We start from the raw sequence: 6,366 nt of genomic DNA on the forward strand, positions 1-6,366 counted from the left end.
TCCATTGGAGCGATGTCCTACCACCTGGTCACCCTCTGAAAAGATGCCAAAGGTTGGTCCAAGTCACCTAAGGCAGAAGCTCAATTTAAATTTAAGGAGACTGCTCCATGCCCTGGGCTGTTAGGTAAAAAAAGGAAATCTTTCTTCAGTGAGAAAGGACTGGCATAAGCACCTACATCCAGGACAAAGTTCAGGACCAGGAACCCCAGGTTTGCACAAAGCCCATGGCCCCAGCTCGTAGCTCTCAGATGGGTTTGTAACCCCAATTGCCAATGTTTCCCGCTGGCTAAGGCAGCTGCCCACTCAATGTGGTGGCTTTTGGCTCAGGTATCGTAGGCAGCGCCTGGGCACGTAATTCTTGGCTGGGGATTTCACCAGGCAGCGGAGCCAGAAAGTTCTGCAACACTGAGCATTGCAGCCCTGGTGTCACTTCATGGCTCACGCCCTAAGTCTAAGATGATTTCACATGATACATATTCAATATATCTATGAAGCTCAACGGCTGTAGCTGTACAGTAGAGTGGAGTCATAGAACTAGGATTTCTTCAAAATTGCCACAGGGTCTCCCCATGGATATTTTGGAAATGCCAGAACTGATCCTCGAGGTTTTTTAAAGAGGTCTTGAGAGATGAATAACAAAATGGGCAGAAAGGTTACTATCAAAATAGTGAAGGAGCCTGATCATCTGTATGTGATGTGCGTCTCTGTTTCAGCTGCATGTTCTCTGCGCAGCTGTCCTATGGCTAATGCAAAAGAACATGCTCGGAAAGGTCAGGAAGGTAATTAAAGAGACAAAAGAGCAGGTGTCGAGCCAAAACATTTGCCTACCAGATTGCATTTCGTTAGGTTTATTAACCATTAAGTGTTTTTTAAGGGGCGGATCATAAAGATAATGAACTGAACTGCGAGTACAGACAGAATTCCTTCAAAAATGATTCCCTTTCAGTTCTGCAAATGTTTGAAAAGCAAGCTGCTTTGTTAAAGCATTACAGTAGGAGCGGACCCGATCTTAGATCCCCAGCAAGGCAAACTGGTGGATTAAATCAGGTTTACAAATGCTTTTTTTCCATGGCTGGAACAGGGCAAAGCAAGCAGTATGCACCAACGAGCCTGACTCACAGGGTGGATTTGAACCAAAGTAATTGGAACCGTCTATTTTAATCATAGTTTAAATCAACAGCAAGAAAACATGATTTAAAGCCATGTTTTTAGTTTAATCTTGCAAGGTTGCTTTTGTACTTTTTTTACTTCTTTTCCTAAAGGAATTTTGATTCTCGTTTGCCACTAAATATAGTCTTTTCCATATAAGTGATATGACTTTTTGTTATTAACCACCCTGATATCAGCGCTTGGTTACACTCAAAGGGTGAATGACGCATCGCTTGCTTACTTGTGGTTCGTGCCAAGATTCAGTTAGTGAAAATTCGATTGAATTGAAAAGTCCAAATCCAAGCATTTAAAAATTATATATTTATTAACTAAATAAAATAATCTGAAAGACACTGGGTAAGTGAGGGTGGGGGGAAATAAGCTTATCAAACCGTGTTTTATTTAAAACTAATATTTATCAAGCAGCTGTAGTATTATCTGGAGCTGGTGAAATGGACTGACTGAAGGTCATGATGGCCAGGTTTTCGAAGTAGATCTCAACCTTTTGCGTCTTGTTTTTCTTCACAGAGGTGGAGGAGAAAACAAGCTGTCCTGCTTCTTTCGCCTCTGGTAGTATTGAAGCTGGAAAGGTGCGGGGAATGTGTGAGAGGCAAGGATTCTTGTGTGAGAGATCTTGTATTGAAGCAACTGCATGGCTGGGGCAGACAGAGAAGTTTTTGGGTATCACAGGACCCTCCTCAGGTCTCTGGGAGAGAAGCAGACACAGCTGCTCTGTTCTTGAGCTCTGTTGTACCTGCTTCCCTCCCAAAGACCTGAGGAAGAGTACTGTGACACCCAAAATTTGCCTATGTCTATGCCAACCATGCAGTTGGTCCAATAAAAGATACCACCCATGAGAATATTTATTCTGCAATTGCAGAAAAAGCTTCTGCTGTCAAAAGCTGATTTAAGACATCAACAAACTCTGGTTCGCTAGTGACTTCCACCCGCTCAGTAGTGTGACTCCTTTCTAAAACTTTGGGAGAACAAAAAGAAATAAAAAAAAAGAGCAAGCACGTACTGCTTGGCATAGGCACCGACTCTGTGGGTGCTGCAGGGCTCAAGCACCCACCAGAATCCAGCTGCGTTGGGCAAGCCAGGTTGAAATAACATGCTACCTCTTCTGGGCATGCATGGGGCTTGGCATGAGAACACAAAAAGATAAAAATCACCCGCCGGTGAAAACCAAAGGTGGCACCTATGCCATGCTTGGAGATTTGTTTAAAATGTATTGGAAAGATTGTAGTAGATTGTTGTAAGTGTAGGCCTTAACACAAGTTGTCATCATTTAAACTGAATGCTAAAAGGGCTTATTTTTAAAAGGATCATTTATTTAATTCAAATAAATAGAAAACTAACAAATGCAATTATTACTCTTTGTTCCCTTTATTGGCTCACTGTGTCTCAAGCCTGCTTTGTGTTGCAGGGACTCATACAAAGTGTGAGACTGTCGTATTGTGCAGAGAAGCAGCGGTCGGGCCCAGACCGAAGTGAATCCCCCTGGTATAACGGAGCGCTCAGTGCAAAGCAAACTTGCCTGCCTGCTGCTCCATCCGCTACCTACCCACCAGACAGAGGATGCATCCAGGCCTGGGGCCAAAGTGTGCTCTTTTTTCTTTGTTCCCAGCTGCTGCATGTATTGTGAACCTAGATCTAGTTCAGGAGTGGGCAAAATGCAGCCCAGGGGGTTGGTCCAGCCCACCAAGGGACTTTCTCCAGCCCACAGTGGGTCCCGCAGCCCTGCCCAGCTTGGTTGTGCAGCGAGGTGGGGGTGGCATGGCAGCAGGAATTCGCTTGCTGGCATGCATGGCATCAGCGGCTTCTTCTGACTGCTGCTGCCAGTGTCACCCCTGCTGCTGGACCTGGCGGTGCTGCCTGCTCACCTTGCACCCACCACTGGGGCACAGGATGGAGCAGGTAAGCAAGGCCTCCATGAAGACCAGCCAGGGACCCCCGGGGGCAGGGGACACGCAGGCAGGCGGATGGGATGGGGCTGCAGGTGAGCGGCGAGTGGTGTTTGGGAGTGGAGGGCCTCCCCATTCCTGGATGTGGGACCCAAATTTAGGTGACTCTCTTTGCAGCCCGGGGGTACTCCTGCTGCTGCAAGGCCTTCTGGAGTACTTGGCATTATGGGAACGTGGGCTTGTGTTTGCAAAGCACAGGGTATTTACCAGAGAGTCATCCTCTGGCCCTCCCTCCTCCTGTCCCCATCCGCCATACCCTGCTTGATCAACCCGGCTGTTAGTTCGCAAGAGCTGTTATTTTTCCCCATTGGCGGTTTGACTGCTCCCACTGATCGTGGTGGTTGCACTTTTCCTTGCGACCAGGAAGGCAGGTGAGTCCCCATCCCACCCAGCAAACGGGTGCCAGTTCTTCTACATGCAGGCGCTGGCTCAGGGGTCTCCATAGGGCTGTGCTTAGCTCCTTTTCTCCTGGAGGCTAATCTTCATTTCTGAACCACTGTGCAGCCAACCTTTCCTGGCTCCGAGCCTGGGAACAGGAGTCTGTTGCCAAACCCAGGTTTCCTTAACAGCCTGCTGAGCAGGAGATCCTCTCCTTTGCCATTTCCCCGCAAGGCAATTCATGGCAGTGCCCACTGATTGGCTGGAGCTCTTTCAGCAAGTGCTTCAATGTCATGAAAGGAGGGCCACTACAACAGAAAAATCACCTGCCATGTCCTTGTGAGCTTCCCTTGCCAGAGAGTCTCCAACCTATCACGGTTATACTTGTATGAGTCCCTGCTGGTGGCAGTCCTACTGAAGCCATGCCAGTCTGCACCAGCTAAAGACCTGGTCCTCAGTCTGGGTGAACTGGCAATGGAAAGCCAATACATTTAATTGCCTGGCCAGGGTGGGGATGAATCCTGTGAGAAATCAATTATGCTTCCATGAATCCATCTTGGTGAGTATTTGGGGACCAGATTCACAGCTGGGGGAGGTCAGCATAGCTCGACCCTTTTTAGCATACCAGCTGAGGAGCTGTCTTCATGGGAGCAGTATCTGAGCATCTTGCATATGCTGGAGAACTTCTCCCTATTGGGACCACGCGGTCTGTAGTATGGGGTACAGCAGAGTCAACACGCTGCCTGGGTGAGCAAGGGTGCTTTTTTGGTGGGCCAGGCAGCCAGTAAGGCTCCTTCCAGACGAGATGTGTCTTTGTTTCAGGGAGTAACTGAGAGCAAGTTCAAAGATACTTGTCCTCCCTGTTTCTGGGAGAAATGGAGACTATTTTAGTAACAGCATCACCAGCACTTGTGCACACTTTAGATGTGGTTCTGGTAGCTCAAGTTGCGCCCTTAATTATCCTGACACATTGCCTGCTTGCATTGACTCATTCAGAAACAGGCCACAAACCCACTTAACAGAAGCATTATCCCCATTTTACATCAGGGGGTCTGAGGTCCAGAAAGGTTAATGCTAGGATGTTCTAAAACTTGCACGTGTCCTGGGCCTTGAAGAGGGCTCCATGTGTGCTTCAAGACTTGCAAAACCACCCCTAGTTGTGCTCAAGGCCCTTAAGTTTACCTGGTCCTGAGGACCAGATTCTTCAAAGGATGTTTAAGCAACTAACAATGTAAAGAGGCACCTGCTATTTCTCAGAAACCTAGGTGCTTTCACATGAATCCCACTGATGTGCTTAAATACCACCAAAAATCTGAGTGTTCCCAGAAGATACTGCTTCATAGTTTACTGTCTGAGCAGCAATCGGGACTATTAAAACCTGGTTGAAGCATTTTGGTTTAAACAGTTTTTCACTGGAAAATGCTGCTTCTATAAATTGTGTGTGTGCGCGCATAGACACACACGCACACACTCAAGATCTGATTGATGTCAACAGCATTTTCCATTGGAAACATTTTTTTTTTGGCTTTAGAAAATTTTGCCATGAAAAAACCCAGAAAAAAATGTTTTGTATTTTCCTTTATGCATTTGTTCCTTGTTGAGTGTCAGGCTGATTTGTTATACCACAAACTGGAGACAATTTAAACAAGAAGAGAGGGAAAGCAATCAGTGTATTACAACAGAAGAACAGCTGTTTTCAGTAGCTCAGGAAAATTATTCTAGGCTAACATAAGGATGGCATATTATGACATGTCTTGGCATAATATATGTCATATTATGCAGTACTATTACTGACATGTCATGAAGTGATATAAAAAGAAGAGTAATGTAAAAATGGGAAAAAATTGGACACAAAACCTGCTTGAAATGAATTTTTCAAAATGATATTTTTAATTTTTTTTTTCCACAGGAATTTTTAAAAAGCTGCTTTAGTTCTAATTCAGAACAAAAATGCACCTTTAAATATCAAAGTTTCCTGTGTAACAAAAGTGAAGAGTTGCATCTTGCTTTACTCAGAGGGCCCCTGTGCTCCCAGCCAAGTGCGGCTACACATGGCAAGACCAAGAGGTCAAAGACCTGCGCTTGGCTGCTGTACACTTATGGACAGTCTCCTGAGCGATCCCCATCACAAACTTAAACATGTGGCTGAGACAAAAAGCATGATTTTGGTGTACTTTTAAAATGTTTGGTGCTCGCTCAGCCCTGGTCATGGGAAGTCAGCCAGTAGGACAGAGGTGCTTGACTTCAGGAAGGCTGACTTCAATGAGCTTTGGGAAATAGTGGGATATACCCTATGGGAAGAGGGACTGGAGGGGAAGGGAGTTCAGGAAGGGTGGTTGTTCCTCAAGGGAGCGAACCTCAGAGTGCAGAAAAGGTCCATGCCTATGTGCAGGAAGGTGGTGTCCCGCAGGGCTTAGTTCTTGGCCCCGTGCTGTTCAACATCTTTAATGATTTAGATGAGGATGTGGAAAGCATGCTGGCCAAGTTTGTGGATGATACTAAGTAATGGGGAAAAGTGGTTATGCTAGGGGATACGGTGCAGATCCAAACAGGCCTGGACAAGCTGGAAAGGTGGGTGGAGTGGAACTGGATGCAATTCAATAAGGATAAATGCAGAGCGCTTCACCTGGGGAGAACTAGAGACATAAATATAGGTTAGGTGGAGATGTCCTGGCCAGCACAATGGCTGAAAGGGACCTCGGGGTTATAGTTTCTAGGGTCGGAAGGCACCTGAGCAAATCATCAAGTCTGACCCCCTGCCATGGGCAGGAAAGAGTACTGGGGTTAAACAACCCCGGCAAGGTGTTCATCCAGCCTCCTTTTAAAGACCCCCAGGGTAGAAGCAAGCACCACTTCGCTTGGAAGTTGGTTCCAG

The sequence above is a fragment of the Crocodylus porosus genome, unplaced genomic scaffold (assembly GCF_001723895.1).
Source record: "Crocodylus porosus isolate Cpor-Errol unplaced genomic scaffold, CroPor_comp1, whole genome shotgun sequence".
Lineage (NCBI taxonomy): Eukaryota > Metazoa > Chordata > Crocodylia > Crocodylidae > Crocodylus > Crocodylus porosus.